The sequence below is a fragment of the Megalopta genalis genome, unplaced genomic scaffold (genome assembly GCF_051020955.1).
Source record: "Megalopta genalis isolate 19385.01 unplaced genomic scaffold, iyMegGena1_principal scaffold0121, whole genome shotgun sequence".
Classification (NCBI taxonomy): domain Eukaryota; kingdom Metazoa; phylum Arthropoda; class Insecta; order Hymenoptera; family Halictidae; genus Megalopta; species Megalopta genalis.
The window spans coordinates 235990-255000 of record NW_027476190.1 but is presented as its reverse complement, the minus strand read 5'-3'; the positions used below and the strand labels follow the sequence as shown (position 1 = coordinate 255000).

The 19011-nt window shown below is 32.6% G+C and overlaps 1 non-coding gene across 1 annotated transcript in view; it reads right to left on the bottom strand.

Moving 5' to 3' along the window:
* LOC143262374 (small subunit ribosomal RNA) overlaps positions 1-319 on the bottom strand; it is a 1921-nt gene extending 1602 nt beyond the window's left edge. The window contains exon 1 of the ribosomal RNA XR_013036206.1: positions 1-319. This exon is cut by the window's left edge and continues 1602 nt beyond it. This is a non-coding gene — a ribosomal RNA (small subunit ribosomal RNA).
* Between the last annotated feature and the right edge of the window lie 18692 nt (positions 320-19011).

The window sequence follows — 19011 nt, the reverse complement described above, 5'->3', positions numbered from 1 at the left end:
GTCGCCGGTGCTATAAGACCATGCGATCAGCACAAAGTTATTCAGAGTCACCAAAGCAAACGATGGACGAGTGTAAACACCCGCCACCGATTGGTTTTGATCTAATAAAAGCGTTCCTACCATCTCTGGTCGGAACTCTGTTTTGCATGTATTAGCTCTAGAATTACCACAGTTATCCAAGTAAATTTTAGTACGATCTAAGAAACCATAACTGATTTAATGAGCCATTCGCGGTTTCACCTTAATACGGCATGTACTGAGACATGCATGGCTTAATCTTTGAGACAAGCATATGACTACTGGCAGGATCAACCAGGGAACTATACAATATGTATATATAAAATGGACAAAATTTAAATCCTTTTCCATCGTCGCCTGTTTCATATATATATGTCAGGTCGACACACCATTTTTCTCTTTCAAATATGTACAAGTTTTGCCACATTCCGCGCTTGTAACATATCTTCTTTAACGCTCAATTTCTTTCATTTTTCTACCATACAGATATTTTACCGTACGCCCAAAAACGTACGTATTATATTTTTGTTCTATCATAAAATCACATTTTTCTACGTACGCCAGCTTCGTACGTTTCTATCTTTGCCTTCATAAAATCACAAGATAATTTTATCTTCAAGAGTCTCGCTATTAACATCTTGTAAGATAAATGTACGTCCCAGCTAAAACGTACAAATACTTCAAGTTAAGTAATAATATATCATCGCTATTGACAAATTTTTAAGATCCAAGACACAGTTCTCTCTATATGTTTTAATATTTTTTATGTACTCAAATATATTCAAAGGAAAAAGTACATGGGTGATGCCATAGTCGTGGAAGCGCGTACGCTCACGCTGATCTTCTGACCGCCGGAAGCACGAAACCTCTGATCTGGGCAAAATCGGCAAGCCGAGGAAGAACGGACAGGACACATGCTGGACTGGCGAGAAAGCGTGTTCTTCCGCTCGCGCTAGGCATTTCGATTTCTGACACCTCTTGATTTAAAAAATCAGTTTTTTGATAGTTTTCTCTCTCCACTGGGCTATTCATTTTAGCCACAGTTTTCAATTGGTACGATTTGCTTCCAAATCTTACAGATGCATTTTAAAAAATTTTTCCATCGCTCGGACAGAAGAGTCGATTGCTCAGTGAGTACGAGTATACATACAAAGTGCATACGGGTAACCAACCCCGTAGGGCTTGCCACATATGGGCCATTCGGTCAAAGACACCGACCCGTGGCCACGCTGTGTGGAGAAAAGTCCGTAACGTAAACGGCACGAAACAGTCAGGACCGAAGCCCCGAAGGAGCTCTGAGACAGCTTCTCGACCGAGATCGTAGAATTGGCCCAAAACCCGCTCTGCTCCGTCCGCCTCGCACGGACCGTGTATCTCTTATAGATACCGAACGGCCGGCAAGGACGCCGGCGCCGCCGGCCGAATAGCACGCGCGCTTATGAGTGTAAACCGCTGCGGCAACAGACCGCCCGGCCGTGCTGTTGTAACATAGCGCGTGAACGAACGAAAAAAATTTTTATAGTAAACATTAAAATAAATTACACTACCGTAAACTAGACAAAAAATTACACATTTTTTCCCAATATGAAAATTTTCACAAACTTTTTAAAGTCCCATCGCATCGAGTAAACTTTTTTAATAACGCGTCCGCACGATTCTAAATGCTTAATCCATATGTGAAATCGTTCACTGATCACGAATATCGCATTTAAAAAAATTACAAAAATTTATTTTTCAAAATAATCAAAAAAAACCGAAAAATCACAAGAGTAAAGTACCATTATTTTAAACAACATGTCGTTCTAAATGCTTAATCCCTATGTAAAAAAGTTATTTAAGCAAGAATATGTAATCGAAAAAAATTAGAAAAATTTATTTTAGCCGTAAATCGAAAATAATGGGGACACCGGAGCTGTTCGAAGCGCCGAGACGCGCCGCGTACGGCCGAATATTTTCTAAGTCCCAACGTACCGATCAAGAGTAAAGTACCATTTTCCTACATTAGATTTCGTTCTAAATGCTTAATCCCTATGTAAAAACGTTAGTTAAGCAAGAATATCGTATTTTTAAAAAAATCTAATGATAGGATTTTCCAGAAAATTGAAAAAACCGAAAAATGTCAAGAGTAAAGTGCCATTTTCTGACATTAGATTTCGTTCTAAATGCTTAATCCCTATGTAGAAACGTTAGTTAAGCAAGAATATCGTATTTTTAAAAAAATCTAATGATAGGATTTTTCAGAAAATTGAAAAAACCGTAAAATGTCAAGAGTAAAGTGCCATTATTTTAAACAATGTATCGTTCTAAATGCTTAATCCCTATGTAAAAAAGTTATTTAAGCAAGAATATGTTATTGAAAAAAATTAGAAAAATTTATTTTAGCAGTAAATCGAAAATAATGGGGACACCGGAGCTGTTCGAAGCGCCGAGACGCGCCGCGTACGGCCGAATATTTTCTAAGTCCCAACGTACCGATCAAGAGTAAAGTACCATTTTCCTACATTAGATTTCGTTCTAAATGCTTAATCCCTATGTAAAAACGTTAGTTAAGCAAGAATATCGTATTTTTAAAAAAATCTAATGATAGGATTTCCCAGAAAATTGAAAAAACCGAAAAATGTCAAGAGTAAAGTGCCATTTTCTGACATTAGATTTCGTTCTAAATGCTTAATCCCTATGTAGAAACGTTAGTTAAGCAAGAATATCGTATTTTTAAAAAAATCTAATGATAGGATTTTTCAGAAAATTGAAAAAACCGTAAAATATCAAGAGTAAAGTGCCCTTATTTTAAACAATGTATCGTTCTAAATGCTTAATCCCTATGTAAAACAGTTATTTTAGCAGGAATATGTTATTGAAAAAAATTAGAAAAATTTATTTTAGCCGTAAATCGAAAATAATGGGGACACCGGAGCTGTTCGAAGCGCCGAGCGCGCCGCGTACGCCCGAATATTTTCAAAGTCCCAACGTACCGATCAAGAGTAAAGTACCATTTTCCTACATTAGATTTCGTTCTAAATACTTAATCCCTATGTAAAAACGTTAGTTAAGCAAGAATATCGTATTTTTAAAAAAATCTAATGATAGGATTTTCCAGAAAATTGAAAAAACCGAAAAATGTCAAGAGTAAAGTGCCATTTTCTGACATTAGATTTCGTTCTAAATGCTTAATCCCTATGTAGAAACGTTAGTTATGCAAGATTATCGTATTTTTAAAAAAATCTAATGATAGGATTTTTCAGAAAATTGAAAAAACCGTAAAATGTCAAGAGTAAAGTGCCCTTATTTTAAACATTATATCGTTCTAAATGCTTAATCCCTATGTAAAAAAGTTATCTAAGCAAGAATATGTTATTGAATAAAACGAGAAAAATTTATTTTAGCCGTAAATCGAAAATAATGGGTCGAGCGAATCGGTCGATTGCGCCGAGACGCGCTATGATGCAACAGACGAGCGATTGGAACGCCCGAATATTTTCAAAGTCCCAACGTACCGGTCAAGAGTAAAGTACCATTTTCCTACATTAGATTTCGTTCTAAATGCTTAATCCCTATGTAAAAACGTTAGTTAAGCAAGAATATCGTATTTTAAAAAAAATCTAATGATAGGATTTTCCAGAAAATTGAAAAAACCGAAAAATGTCAAGAGTAAAGTGCCATTTTCTGACATTAGATTTCGTTCTAAATGCTTAATCCCTATGTAGAAACGTTAGTTATGCAAGATTATCGTATTTTTAAAAAAATCTAATGATAGGATTTTTCAGAAAATTGAAAAAACCGTAAAATGTCAAGAGTAAAGTGCCCTTATTTTAAACATTATATCGTTCTAAATGCTTAATCCCTATGTAAAAAAGTTATCTAAGCAAGAATATGTTATTGAATAAAATGAGAAAAATTTATTTTAGCCGTAAATCGAAAATAATGGGTCGAGCGAATCGGTCGATTGCGCCGAGACGCGCTATGATGCAACAGACGAGCGATTGGAACGCCCGAATATTTTCAAAGTCCCAACGTACCGGTCAAGAGTAAAGTACCATTTTCCTACATTAGATTTCGTTCTAAATGCTTAATCCCTATGTAAAAACGTTAGTTAAGCAAGAACATCGTATTTTTAAAAAAATCTAATGATAGGATTTTCCAGAAAATTGAAAAAACCGAAAAATGTCAAGAGTAAAGTGCCATTTTCTGACATTAGATTTCGTTCTAAATGCTTAATCCCTATGTAGAAACGTTAGTTAAGCAAGAATATCGTATTTTTAAAAAAATCTAATGGTAGGATTTTTCAGAAAATTGAAAAAACCGTAAAATGTCAAGAGTAAAGTGCCCTTATTTTAAACATTATATCGTTCTAAATGCTTAATCCCTATGTAAAAAAGTTATCTAAGCAAGAATATGTTATTGAATAAAATGAGAAAAATTTATTTTAGCCGTAAATCGAAAATAATGGGTCGAGCGAATCGGTCGATTGCGCCGAGACGCGCTATGATGCAACAGACGAGCGATTGGAACGCCCGAATATTTTCAAAGTCCCAACGTACCGGTCAAGAGTAAAGTACCATTTTCCTACATTAGATTTCGTTCTAAATGCTTAATCCCTATGTAAAAACGTTAGTTAAGCAAGAATATCGTATTTTAAAAAAAATCTAATGATAGGATTTTCCAGAAAATTGAAAAAACCGAAAAATGTCAAGAGTAAAGTGCCATTTTCTGACATTAGATTTCGTTCTAAATGCTTAATCCCTATGTAGAAACGTTAGTTATGCAAGATTATCGTATTTTTAAAAAAATCTAATGATAGGATTTTTCAGAAAATTGAAAAAACCGTAAAATGTCAAGAGTAAAGTGCCCTTATTTTAAACATTATATCGTTCTAAATGCTTAATCCCTATGTAAAAAAGTTATCTAAGCAAGAATATGTTATTGAATAAAATGAGAAAAATTTATTTTAGCCGTAAATCGAAAATAATGGGTCGAGCGAATCGGTCGATTGCGCCGAGACGCGCTATGATGCAACAGACGAGCGATTGGAACGCCCGAATATTTTCAAAGTCCCAACGTACCGGTCAAGAGTAAAGTACCATTTTCCTACATTAGATTTCGTTCTAAATGCTTAATCCCTATGTAAAAACGTTAGTTAAGCAAGAACATCGTATTTTTAAAAAAATCTAATGATAGGATTTTCCAGAAAATTGAAAAAACCGAAAAATGTCAAGAGTAAAGTGCCATTTTCTGACATTAGATTTCGTTCTAAATGCTTAATCCCTATGTAGAAACGTTAGTTAAGCAAGAATATCGTATTTTTAAAAAAATCTAATGGTAGGATTTTTCAGAAAATTGAAAAAACCGTAAAATGTCAAGAGTAAAGTGCCCTTATTTTAAACATTATATCGTTCTAAATGCTTAATCCCTATGTAAAAAAGTTATCTAAGCAAGAATATGTTATTGAATAAAATGAGAAAAATTTATTTTAGCCGTAAATCGAAAATAATGGGTCGAGCGAATCGGTCGATTGCGCCGAGACGCGCTATGATGCAACAGACGAGCGATTGGAACGCCCGAATATTTTCAAAGTCCCAACGTACCGATCAAGAGTAAAGTACCATTTTCCTACATTAGATTTCGTTCTAAATGCTTAATCCCTATGTAAAAACGTTAGTTAAGCAAGAATATCGTATTTTTAAAAAAATCTAATGATAGGATTTCCCAGAAAATTGAAAAAACCGAAAAATGTCAAGAGTAAAGTGCCATTTTCTGACATTAGATTTCGTTCTAAATGCTTAATCCCTATGTAGAAACGTTAGTTAAGCAAGAATATCGTATTTTTAAAAAAATCTAATGATAGGATTTTTCAGAAAATTGAAAAAACCGTAAAATATCAAGAGTAAAGTGCCCTTATTTTAAACAATGTATCGTTCTAAATGCTTAATCCCTATGTAAAACAGTTATTTTAGCAGGAATATGTTATTGAAAAAAATTAGAAAAATTTATTTTAGCCGTAAATCGAAAATAATGGGGACACCGGAGCTGTTCGAAGCGCCGAGCGCGCCGCGTACGCCCGAATATTTTCAAAGTCCCAACGTACCGATCAAGAGTAAAGTACCATTTTCCTACATTAGATTTCGTTCTAAATACTTAATCCCTATGTAAAAACGTTAGTTAAGCAAGAATATCGTATTTTTAAAAAAATCTAATGATAGGATTTTCCAGAAAATTGAAAAAACCGAAAAATGTCAAGAGTAAAGTGCCATTTTCTGACATTAGATTTCGTTCTAAATGCTTAATCCCTATGTAGAAACGTTAGTTAAGCAAGAATATCGTATTCTTAAAAAAATCTAATGATAGGATTTTTCAGAAAATTGAAAAAACCGTAAAATGTCAAGAGTAAAGTGCCCTTATTTTAAACAATGTATCGTTCTAAATGCTTAATCCCTATGTAAAAAAGTTATTTAAGCAAGAATATGTTATTGAATAAAATGAGAAAAATTTATTTTAGCCGTAAATCGAAAATAATGGATCGAGCGAATCGGTCGATTGCGCCGAGACGCGCTATGATGCAACAGACGAGCGATTGGAACGCCCGAATATTTTCAAAGTCCCAACGTACCGATCAAGAGTAAAGTACCATTTTCCTACATTAGATTTCGTTCTAAATGCTTAATCCCGATGTAAAAACGTTAGTTAAGCAAGAATATCGTATTTTTAAAAAAATCTAATGATAGGATTTCCCAGAAAATTGAAAAAACCGAAAAATGTCAAGAGTAAAGTGCCATTTTCTGACATTAGATTTCGTTCTAAATGCTTAATCCCTATGTAGAAACGTTAGTTAAGCAAGAATATCGTATTTTTAAAAAAATCTAATGATAGGATTTTTCAGAAAATTGAAAAAACCGTAAAATATCAAGAGTAAAGTGCCCTTATTTTAAACAATGTATCGTTCTAAATGCTTAATCCCTATGTAAAAAAGTTATTTTAGCAGGAATATGTTATTGAAAAAAATTAGAAAAATTTATTTTAGCCGTAAATCGAAAATAATGGGGACACCGGAGCTGTTCGAAGCGCCGAGCGCGTCGCGTACGCCCGAATATTTTCAAAGTCCCAACGTACCGGTCAAGAGTAAAGTACCATTTTCCTACATTAGATTTCGTTCTAAATGCTTAATCCCTATGTAAAAACGTTAGTTAAGCAAGAACATCGTATTTTTAAAAAAATCTAATGATAGGATTTTCCAGAAAATTGAAAAAACCGAAAAATGTCAAGAGTAAAGTGCCATTTTCTGACATTAGATTTCGTTCTAAATGCTTAATCCCTATGTAGAAACGTTAGTTAAGCAAGAATATCGTATTTTTAAAAAAATCTAATGATAGGATTTTTCAGAAAATTGAAAAAACCGTAAAATGTCAAGAGTAAAGTGCCCTTATTTTAAACAATGTATCGTTCTAAATGCTTAATCCCTATGTAAAAAAGTTATTTTAGCAGGAATATGTTATTGAAAAAAATTAGAAAAATTTATTTTAGCCGTAAATCGAAAATAATGGGGACACCGGAGCTGTTCGAAGCGCCGAGCGCGCCGCGTACGCCCGAATATTTTCAAAGTCCCAACGTACCGATCAAGAGTAAAGTACCATTTTCCTACATTAGATTTCGTTCTAAATACTTAATCCCTATGTAAAAACGTTAGTTAAGCAAGAATATCGTATTTTTAAAAAAATCTAATGATAGGATTTTCCAGAAAATTGAAAAAACCGGAAAATGTCAAGAGTAAAGTGCCATTTTCTGACATTAGATTTCGTTCTAAATGCTTAATCCCTATGTAGAAACGTTAGTTAAGCAAGAATATCGTATTTTTAAAAAAATCTAATGATAGGATTTTTCAGAAAATTGAAAAAACCGTAAAATATCAAGAGTAAAGTGCCCTTATTTTAAACAATGTATCGTTCTAAATGCTTAATCCCTATGTAAAACAGTTATTTTAGCAGGAATATGTTATTGAAAAAAATTAGAAAAATTTATTTTAGCCGTAAATCGAAAATAATGGGGACACCGGAGCTGTTCGAAGCGCCGAGCGCGCCGCGTACGCCCGAATATTTTCAAAGTCCCAACGTACCGATCAAGAGTAAAGTACCATTTTCCTACATTAGATTTCGTTCTAAATACTTAATCCCTATGTAAAAACGTTAGTTAAGCAAGAATATCGTATTTTTAAAAAAATCTAATGATAGGATTTTCCAGAAAATTGAAAAAACCGAAAAATGTCAAGAGTAAAGTGCCATTTTCTGACATTAGATTTCGTTCTAAATGCTTAATCCCTATGTAGAAACGTTAGTTATGCAAGATTATCGTATTTTTAAAAAAATCTAATGATAGGATTTTTCAGAAAATTGAAAAAACCGTAAAATGTCAAGAGTAAAGTGCCCTTATTTTAAACATTATATCGTTCTAAATGCTTAATCCCTATGTAAAAAAGTTATCTAAGCAAGAATATGTTATTGAATAAAACGAGAAAAATTTATTTTAGCCGTAAATCGAAAATAATGGGTCGAGCGAATCGGTCGATTGCGCCGAGACGCGCTATGATGCAACAGACGAGCGATTGGAACGCCCGAATATTTTCAAAGTCCCAACGTACCGGTCAAGAGTAAAGTACCATTTTCCTACATTAGATTTCGTTCTAAATGCTTAATCCCTATGTAAAAACGTTAGTTAAGCAAGAATATCGTATTTTTAAAAAAATCTAATGATAGGATTTTCCAGAAAATTGAAAAAACCGAAAAATGTCAAGAGTAAAGTGCCATTTTCTGACATTAGATTTCGTTCTAAATGCTTAATCCCTATGTAGAAACGTTAGTTAAGCAAGAATATCGTATTTTTAAAAAAATCTAATGATAGGATTTTTCAGAAAATTGAAAAAACCGTAAAATGTCAAGAGTAAAGTGCCATTATTTTAAACAATGTATCGTTCTAAATGCTTAATCCCTATGTAAAAAAGTTATTTAAGCAAGAATATGTTATTGAAAAAAATTAGAAAAATTTATTTTAGCCGTAAATCGAAAATAATGGGGACACCGGAGCTGTTCGAAGCGCCGAGACGCGCCGCGTACGGCCGAATATTTTCTAAGTCCCAACGTACCGATCAAGAGTAAAGTACCATTTTCCTACATTAGATTTCGTTCTAAATGCTTAATCCCTATGTAAAAACGTTAGTTAAGCAAGAATATCGTATTTTTAAAAAAATCTAATGATAGGATTTTCCAGAAAATTGAAAAAACCGAAAAATGTCAAGAGTAAAGTGCCATTTTCTGACATTAGATTTCGTTCTAAATGCTTAATCCCTATGTAGAAACGTTAGTTAAGCAAGAATATCGTATTTTTAAAAAAATCTAATGATAGGATTTTTCAGAAAATTGAAAAAACCGTAAAATGTCAAGAGTAAAGTGCCATTATTTTAAACAATGTATCGTTCTAAATGCTTAATCCCTATGTAAAAAAGTTATTTAAGCAAGAATATGTTATTGAAAAAAATTAGAAAAATTTATTTTAGCCGTAAATCGAAAATAATGGGGACACCGGAGCTGTTCGAAGCGCCGAGACGCGCCGCGTACGGCCGAATATTTTCTAAGTCCCAACGTACCGATCAAGAGTAAAGTACCATTTTCCTACATTAGATTTCGTTCTAAATGCTTAATCCCTATGTAAAAACGTTAGTTAAGCAAGAATATCGTATTTTTAAAAAAATCTAATGATAGGATTTCCCAGAAAATTGAAAAAACCGAAAAATGTCAAGAGTAAAGTGCCATTTTCTGACATTAGATTTCGTTCTAAATGCTTAATCCCTATGTAGAAACGTTAGTTAAGCAAGAATATCGTATTTTTAAAAAAATCTAATGATAGGATTTTTCAGAAAATTGAAAAAACCGTAAAATATCAAGAGTAAAGTGCCCTTATTTTAAACAATGTATCGTTCTAAATGCTTAATCCCTATGTAAAACAGTTATTTTAGCAGGAATATGTTATTGAAAAAAATTAGAAAAATTTATTTTAGCCGTAAATCGAAAATAATGGGGACACCGGAGCTGTTCGAAGCGCCGAGCGCGCCGCGTACGCCCGAATATTTTCAAAGTCCCAACGTACCGATCAAGAGTAAAGTACCATTTTCCTACATTAGATTTCGTTCTAAATACTTAATCCCTATGTAAAAACGTTAGTTAAGCAAGAATATCGTATTTTTAAAAAAATCTAATGATAGGATTTTCCAGAAAATTGAAAAAACCGAAAAATGTCAAGAGTAAAGTGCCATTTTCTGACATTAGATTTCGTTCTAAATGCTTAATCCCTATGTAGAAACGTTAGTTATGCAAGATTATCGTATTTTTAAAAAAATCTAATGATAGGATTTTTCAGAAAATTGAAAAAACCGTAAAATGTCAAGAGTAAAGTGCCCTTATTTTAAACATTATATCGTTCTAAATGCTTAATCCCTATGTAAAAAAGTTATCTAAGCAAGAATATGTTATTGAATAAAACGAGAAAAATTTATTTTAGCCGTAAATCGAAAATAATGGGTCGAGCGAATCGGTCGATTGCGCCGAGACGCGCTATGATGCAACAGACGAGCGATTGGAACGCCCGAATATTTTCAAAGTCCCAACGTACCGGTCAAGAGTAAAGTACCATTTTCCTACATTAGATTTCGTTCTAAATGCTTAATCCCTATGTAAAAACGTTAGTTAAGCAAGAATATCGTATTTTTAAAAAAATCTAATGATAGGATTTTCCAGAAAATTGAAAAAACCGAAAAATGTCAAGAGTAAAGTGCCATTTTCTGACATTAGATTTCGTTCTAAATGCTTAATCCCTATGTAGAAACGTTAGTTAAGCAAGATTATCGTATTTTTAAAAAAATCTAATGATAGGATTTTTCAGAAAATTGAAAAAACCGTAAAATGTCAAGAGTAAAGTGCCCTTATTTTAAACATTATATCGTTCTAAATGCTTAATCCCTATGTAAAAAAGTTATCTAAGCAAGAATATGTTATTGAATAAAATGAGAAAAATTTATTTTAGCCGTAAATCGAAAATAATGGGTCGAGCGAATCGGTCGATTGCGCCGAGACGCGCTATGATGCAACAGACGAGCGATTGGAACGCCCGAATATTTTCAAAGTCCCAACGTACCGGTCAAGAGTAAAGTACCATTTTCCTACATTAGATTTCGTTCTAAATGCTTAATCCCTATGTAAAAACGTTAGTTAAGCAAGAATATCGTATTTTAAAAAAAATCTAATGATAGGATTTTCCAGAAAATTGAAAAAACCGAAAAATGTCAAGAGTAAAGTGCCATTTTCTGACATTAGATTTCGTTCTAAATGCTTAATCCCTATGTAGAAACGTTAGTTATGCAAGATTATCGTATTTTTAAAAAAATCTAATGATAGGATTTTTCAGAAAATTGAAAAAACCGTAAAATGTCAAGAGTAAAGTGCCCTTATTTTAAACATTATATCGTTCTAAATGCTTAATCCCTATGTAAAAAAGTTATCTAAGCAAGAATATGTTATTGAATAAAATGAGAAAAATTTATTTTAGCCGTAAATCGAAAATAATGGGTCGAGCGAATCGGTCGATTGCGCCGAGACGCGCTATGATGCAACAGACGAGCGATTGGAACGCCCGAATATTTTCAAAGTCCCAACGTACCGGTCAAGAGTAAAGTACCATTTTCCTACATTAGATTTCGTTCTAAATGCTTAATCCCTATGTAAAAACGTTAGTTAAGCAAGAACATCGTATTTTTAAAAAAATCTAATGATAGGATTTTCCAGAAAATTGAAAAAACCGAAAAATGTCAAGAGTAAAGTGCCATTTTCTGACATTAGATTTCGTTCTAAATGCTTAATCCCTATGTAGAAACGTTAGTTAAGCAAGAATATCGTATTTTTAAAAAAATCTAATGGTAGGATTTTTCAGAAAATTGAAAAAACCGTAAAATGTCAAGAGTAAAGTGCCCTTATTTTAAACATTATATCGTTCTAAATGCTTAATCCCTATGTAAAAAAGTTATCTAAGCAAGAATATGTTATTGAATAAAATGAGAAAAATTTATTTTAGCCGTAAATCGAAAATAATGGGTCGAGCGAATCGGTCGATTGCGCCGAGACGCGCTATGATGCAACAGACGAGCGATTGGAACGCCCGAATATTTTCAAAGTCCCAACGTACCGGTCAAGAGTAAAGTACCATTTTCCTACATTAGATTTCGTTCTAAATGCTTAATCCCTATGTAAAAACGTTAGTTAAGCAAGAATATCGTATTTTAAAAAAAATCTAATGATAGGATTTTCCAGAAAATTGAAAAAACCGAAAAATGTCAAGAGTAAAGTGCCATTTTCTGACATTAGATTTCGTTCTAAATGCTTAATCCCTATGTAGAAACGTTAGTTATGCAAGATTATCGTATTTTTAAAAAAATCTAATGATAGGATTTTTCAGAAAATTGAAAAAACCGTAAAATGTCAAGAGTAAAGTGCCCTTATTTTAAACATTATATCGTTCTAAATGCTTAATCCCTATGTAAAAAAGTTATCTAAGCAAGAATATGTTATTGAATAAAATGAGAAAAATTTATTTTAGCCGTAAATCGAAAATAATGGGTCGAGCGAATCGGTCGATTGCGCCGAGACGCGCTATGATGCAACAGACGAGCGATTGGAACGCCCGAATATTTTCAAAGTCCCAACGTACCGGTCAAGAGTAAAGTACCATTTTCCTACATTAGATTTCGTTCTAAATGCTTAATCCCTATGTAAAAACGTTAGTTAAGCAAGAACATCGTATTTTTAAAAAAATCTAATGATAGGATTTTCCAGAAAATTGAAAAAACCGAAAAATGTCAAGAGTAAAGTGCCATTTTCTGACATTAGATTTCGTTCTAAATGCTTAATCCCTATGTAGAAACGTTAGTTAAGCAAGAATATCGTATTTTTAAAAAAATCTAATGGTAGGATTTTTCAGAAAATTGAAAAAACCGTAAAATGTCAAGAGTAAAGTGCCCTTACTTTAAACATTATATCGTTCTAAATGCTTAATCCCTATGTAAAAAAGTTATCTAAGCAAGAATATGTTATTGAATAAAATGAGAAAAATTTATTTTAGCCGTAAATCGAAAATAATGGGTCGAGCGAATCGGTCGATTGCGCCGAGACGCGCTATGATGCAACAGACGAGCGATTGGAACGCCCGAATATTTTCAAAGTCCCAACGTACCGATCAAGAGTAAAGTACCATTTTCCTACATTAGATTTCGTTCTAAATGCTTAATCCCTATGTAAAAACGTTAGTTAAGCAAGAATATCGTATTTTTAAAAAAATCTAATGATAGGATTTCCCAGAAAATTGAAAAAACCGAAAAATGTCAAGAGTAAAGTGCCATTTTCTGACATTAGATTTCGTTCTAAATGCTTAATCCCTATGTAGAAACGTTAGTTAAGCAAGAATATCGTATTTTTAAAAAAATCTAATGATAGGATTTTTCAGAAAATTGAAAAAACCGTAAAATATCAAGAGTAAAGTGCCCTTATTTTAAACAATGTATCGTTCTAAATGCTTAATCCCTATGTAAAACAGTTATTTTAGCAGGAATATGTTATTGAAAAAAATTAGAAAAATTTATTTTAGCCGTAAATCGAAAATAATGGGGACACCGGAGCTGTTCGAAGCGCCGAGCGCGCCGCGTACGCCCGAATATTTTCAAAGTCCCAACGTACCGATCAAGAGTAAAGTACCATTTTCCTACATTAGATTTCGTTCTAAATACTTAATCCCTATGTAAAAACGTTAGTTAAGCAAGAATATCGTATTTTTAAAAAAATCTAATGATAGGATTTTCCAGAAAATTGAAAAAACCGAAAAATGTCAAGAGTAAAGTGCCATTTTCTGACATTAGATTTCGTTCTAAATGCTTAATCCCTATGTAGAAACGTTAGTTAAGCAAGAATATCGTATTCTTAAAAAAATCTAATGATAGGATTTTTCAGAAAATTGAAAAAACCGTAAAATGTCAAGAGTAAAGTGCCCTTATTTTAAACAATGTATCGTTCTAAATGCTTAATCCCTATGTAAAAAAGTTATTTAAGCAAGAATATGTTATTGAATAAAATGAGAAAAATTTATTTTAGCCGTAAATCGAAAATAATGGATCGAGCGAATCGGTCGATTGCGCCGAGACGCGCTATGATGCAACAGACGAGCGATTGGAACGCCCGAATATTTTCAAAGTCCCAACGTACCGATCAAGAGTAAAGTACCATTTTCCTACATTAGATTTCGTTCTAAATGCTTAATCCCGATGTAAAAACGTTAGTTAAGCAAGAATATCGTATTTTTAAAAAAATCTAATGATAGGATTTCCCAGAAAATTGAAAAAACCGAAAAATGTCAAGAGTAAAGTGCCATTTTCTGACATTAGATTTCGTTCTAAATGCTTAATCCCTATGTAGAAACGTTAGTTAAGCAAGAATATCGTATTTTTAAAAAAATCTAATGATAGGATTTTTCAGAAAATTGAAAAAACCGTAAAATATCAAGAGTAAAGTGCCCTTATTTTAAACAATGTATCGTTCTAAATGCTTAATCCCTATGTAAAAAAGTTATTTTAGCAGGAATATGTTATTGAAAAAAATTAGAAAAATTTATTTTAGCCGTAAATCGAAAATAATGGGGACACCGGAGCTGTTCGAAGCGCCGAGCGCGTCGCGTACGCCCGAATATTTTCAAAGTCCCAACGTACCGATCAAGAGTAAAGTACCATTTTCCTACATTAGATTTCGTTCTAAATACTTAATCCCTATGTAAAAACGTTAGTTAAGCAAGAATATCGTATTTTTAAAAAAATCTAATGATAGGATTTTCCAGAAAATTGAAAAAACCGGAAAATGTCAAGAGTAAAGTGCCATTTTCTGACATTAGATTTCGTTCTAAATGCTTAATCCCTATGTAGAAACGTTAGTTAAGCAAGAATATCGTATTCTAAAAAAAATCTAATGATAGGATTTTTCAGAAAATTGAAAAAACCGTAAAATGTCAAGAGTAAAGTGCCCTTATTTTAAACAATGTATCGTTCTAAATGCTTAATCCCTATGTAAAAAAGTTATTTAAGCAAGAATATGTTATTGAATAAAATGAGAAAAATTTATTTTAGCCGTAAATCGAAAATAATGGATCGAGCGAATCGGTCGATTGCGCCGAGACGCGCTATGATGCAACAGACGAGCGATTGGAACGCCCGAATATTTTCAAAGTCCCAACGTACCGATCAAGAGTAAAGTACCATTTTCCTACATTAGATTTCGTTCTAAATGCTTAATACCTATGTAAAAACGTTAGTTAAGCAAGAATATCGTATTTTTAAAAAAATCTAATGATAGGATTTCCCAGAAAATTGAAAAAACCGAAAAATGTCAAGAGTAAAGTGCCATTTTCTGACATTAGATTTCGTTCTAAATGCTTAATCCCTATGTAGAAACGTTAGTTAAGCAAGAATATCGTATTTTTAAAAAAATCTAATGATAGGATTTTTCAGAAAATTGAAAAAACCGTAAAATGTCAAGAGTAAAGTGCCCTTATTTTAAACAATGTATCGTTCTAAATGCTTAATCCCTATGTAAAAAAGTTATTTTAGCAGGAATATGTTATTGAAAAAAATTAGAAAAATTTATTTTAGCCGTAAATCGAAAATAATGGGGACACCGGAGCTGTTCGAAGCGCCGAGCGCGCCGCGTACGCCCGAATATTTTCAAAGTCCCAACGTACCGATCAAGAGTAAAGTACCATTTTCCTACATTAGATTTCGTTCTAAATACTTAATCCCTATGTAAAAACGTTAGTTAAGCAAGAATATCGTATTTTTAAAAAAATCTAATGATAGGATTTTCCAGAAAATTGAAAAAACCGGAAAATGTCAAGAGTAAAGTGCCATTTTCTGACATTAGATTTCGTTCTAAATGCTTAATCCCTATGTAGAAACGTTAGTTAAGCAAGAATATCGTATTCTAAAAAAAATCTAATGATAGGATTTTTCAGAAAATTGAAATAACCGTAAAATGTCAAGAGTAAAGTGCCCTTATTTTAAACAATGTATCGTTCTAAATGCTTAATCCCTATGTAAAAAAGTTATTTAAGCAAGAATATGTTATTGAATAAAATGAGAAAAATTTATTTTAGCCGTAAATCGAAAATAATGGATCGAGCGAATCGGTCGATTGCGCCGAGACGCGCTATGATGCAACAGACGAGCGATTGGAACGCCCGAATATTTTCAAAGTCCCAACGTACCGATCAAGAGTAAAGTACCATTTTCCTACATTAGATTTCGTTCTAAATGCTTAATACCTATGTAAAAACGTTAGTTAAGCAAGAATATCGTATTTTTAAAAAAATCTAATGATAGGATTTCCCAGAAAATTGAAAAAACCGAAAAATGTCAAGAGTAAAGTGCCATTTTCTGACATTAGATTTCGTTCTAAATGCTTAATCCCTATGTAGAAACGTTAGTTAAGCAAGAATATCGTATTTTTAAAAAAATCTAATGATAGGATTTTTCAGAAAATTGAAAAAACCGTAAAATGTCAAGAGTAAAGTGCCCTTATTTTAAACAATGTATCGTTCTAAATGCTTAATCCCTATGTAAAAAAGTTATTTTAGCAGGAATATGTTATTGAAAAAAATTAGAAAAATTTATTTTAGCCGTAAATCGAAAATAATGGGGACACCGGAGCTGTTCGAAGCGCCGAGCGCGCCGCGTACGCCCGAATATTTTCAAAGTCCCAACGTACCGATCAAGAGTAAAGTACCATTTTCCTACATTAGATTTCGTTCTAAATACTTAATCCCTATGTAAAAACGTTAGTTAAGCAAGAATATCGTATTTTTAAAAAAATCTAATGATAGGATTTTCCAGAAAATTGAAAAAACCGAAAAATGTCAAGAGTAAAGTGCCATTTTCTGACATTAGATTTCGTTCTAAATGCTTAATCCCTATGTAGAAACGTTAGTTAAGCAAGAATATCGTATTCTTAAAAAAATCTAATGATAGGATTTTTCAGAAAATTGAAAAAACCGTAAAATGTCAAGAGTAAAGTGCCCTTATTTTAAACAATGTATCGTTCTAAATGCTTAATCCCTATGTAAAAAAGTTATTTAAGCAAGAATATGTTATTGAATAAAATGAGAAAAATTTATTTTAGCCGTAAATCGAAAATAATGGATCGAGCGAATCGGTCGATTGCGCCGAGACGCGCTATGATGCAACAGACGAGCGATTGGAACGCCCGAATATTTTCAAAGTCCCAACGTACCGGTCAAGAGTAAAGTACCATTTTCCTACATTAGATTTCGTTCTAAATGCTTAATCCCTATGTAAAAACGTTAGTTAAGCAAGAATATCGTATTTTTAAAAAAATCTAATGATAGGATTTTCCAGAAAATTGAAAAAACCGAAAAATGTCAAGAGTAAAGTGCCATTTTCTGACATTAGATTTCGTTCTAAATGCTTAATCCCTATGTAGAAACGTTAGTTAAGCAAGATTATCGTATTTTTAAAAAAATCTAATGATAGGATTTTTCAGAAAATTGAAAAAACCGTAAAATGTCAAGAGTAAAGTGCCCTTATTTTAAACATTATATCGTTCTAAATGCTTAATCCCTATGTAAAAAAGTTATCTAAGCAAGAATATGTTATTGAATAAAATGAGAAAAATTTATTTTAGCCGTAAATCGAAAATAATGGGTCGAGCGAATCGGTCGATTGCGCCGAGACGCGCTATGATGCAACAGACGAGCGATTGGAACGCCCGAATATTTTCAAAGTCCCAACGTACCGGTCAAGAGTAAAGTACCATTTTCCTACATTAGATTTCGTTCTAAATGCTTAATCCCTATGTAAAAACGTTAGTTAAGCAAGAATATCGTATTTTTAAAAAAATCTAATGATAGGATTTTTCAGAAAATTGAAAAAACCGTAAAATATCAAGAGTAAAGTGCCCTTATTTTAAACAATGTATCGTTCTAAATGCTTAATCCCTATGTAAAACAGTTATTTTAGCAGGAATATGTTATTGAAAAAAATTAGAAAAATTTATTTTAGCCGTAAATCGAAAATAATGGGGACACCGGAGCTGTTCGAAGCGCCGAGCGCGCCGCGTACGCCCGAATATTTTCAAAGTCCCAACGTACCGATCAAGAGTAAAGTACCATTTTCCTACATTAGATTTCGTTCTAAATACTTAATCCCTATGTAAAAACGTTAGTTAAGCAAGAATATCGTATTTTTAAAAAAATCTAATGATAGGATTTTCCAGAAAATTGAAAAAACCGAAAAATGTCAAGAGTAAAGTGCCATTTTCTGACATTAGATTTCGTTCTAAATGCTTAATCCCTATGTAGAAACGTTAGTTATGCAAGATTATCGTATTTTTAAAAAAATCTAATGATAGGATTTTTCAGAAAATTGAAAAAACCGTAAAATGTCAAGAGTAAAGTGCCCTTATTTTAAACATTATATCGTTCTAAATGCTTAATCCCTATGTAAAAAAGTTATCTAAGCAAGAATATGTTATTGAATAAAACGAGAAAAATTTATTTTAGCCGTAAATCGAAAATAATGGGTCGAGCGAATCGGTCGATTGCGCCGAGACGCGCTATGATGCAACAGACGAGCGATTGGAACGCCCGAATATTTTCAAAGTCCCAACGTACCGGTCAAGAGTAAAGTACCATTTTCCTACATTAGATTTCGTTCTAAATGCTTAATCCCTATGTAAAAACGTTAGTTAAGCAAGAATATCGTATTTTTAAAAAAATCTAATGATAGGATTTTCCAGAAAATTGAAAAAACCGAAAAATGTCAAGAGTAAAGTGCCATTTTCTGACATTAGATTTCGTTCTAAATGCTTAATCCCTATGTAGAAACGTTAGTTAAGCAAGATTATCGTATTTTTAAAA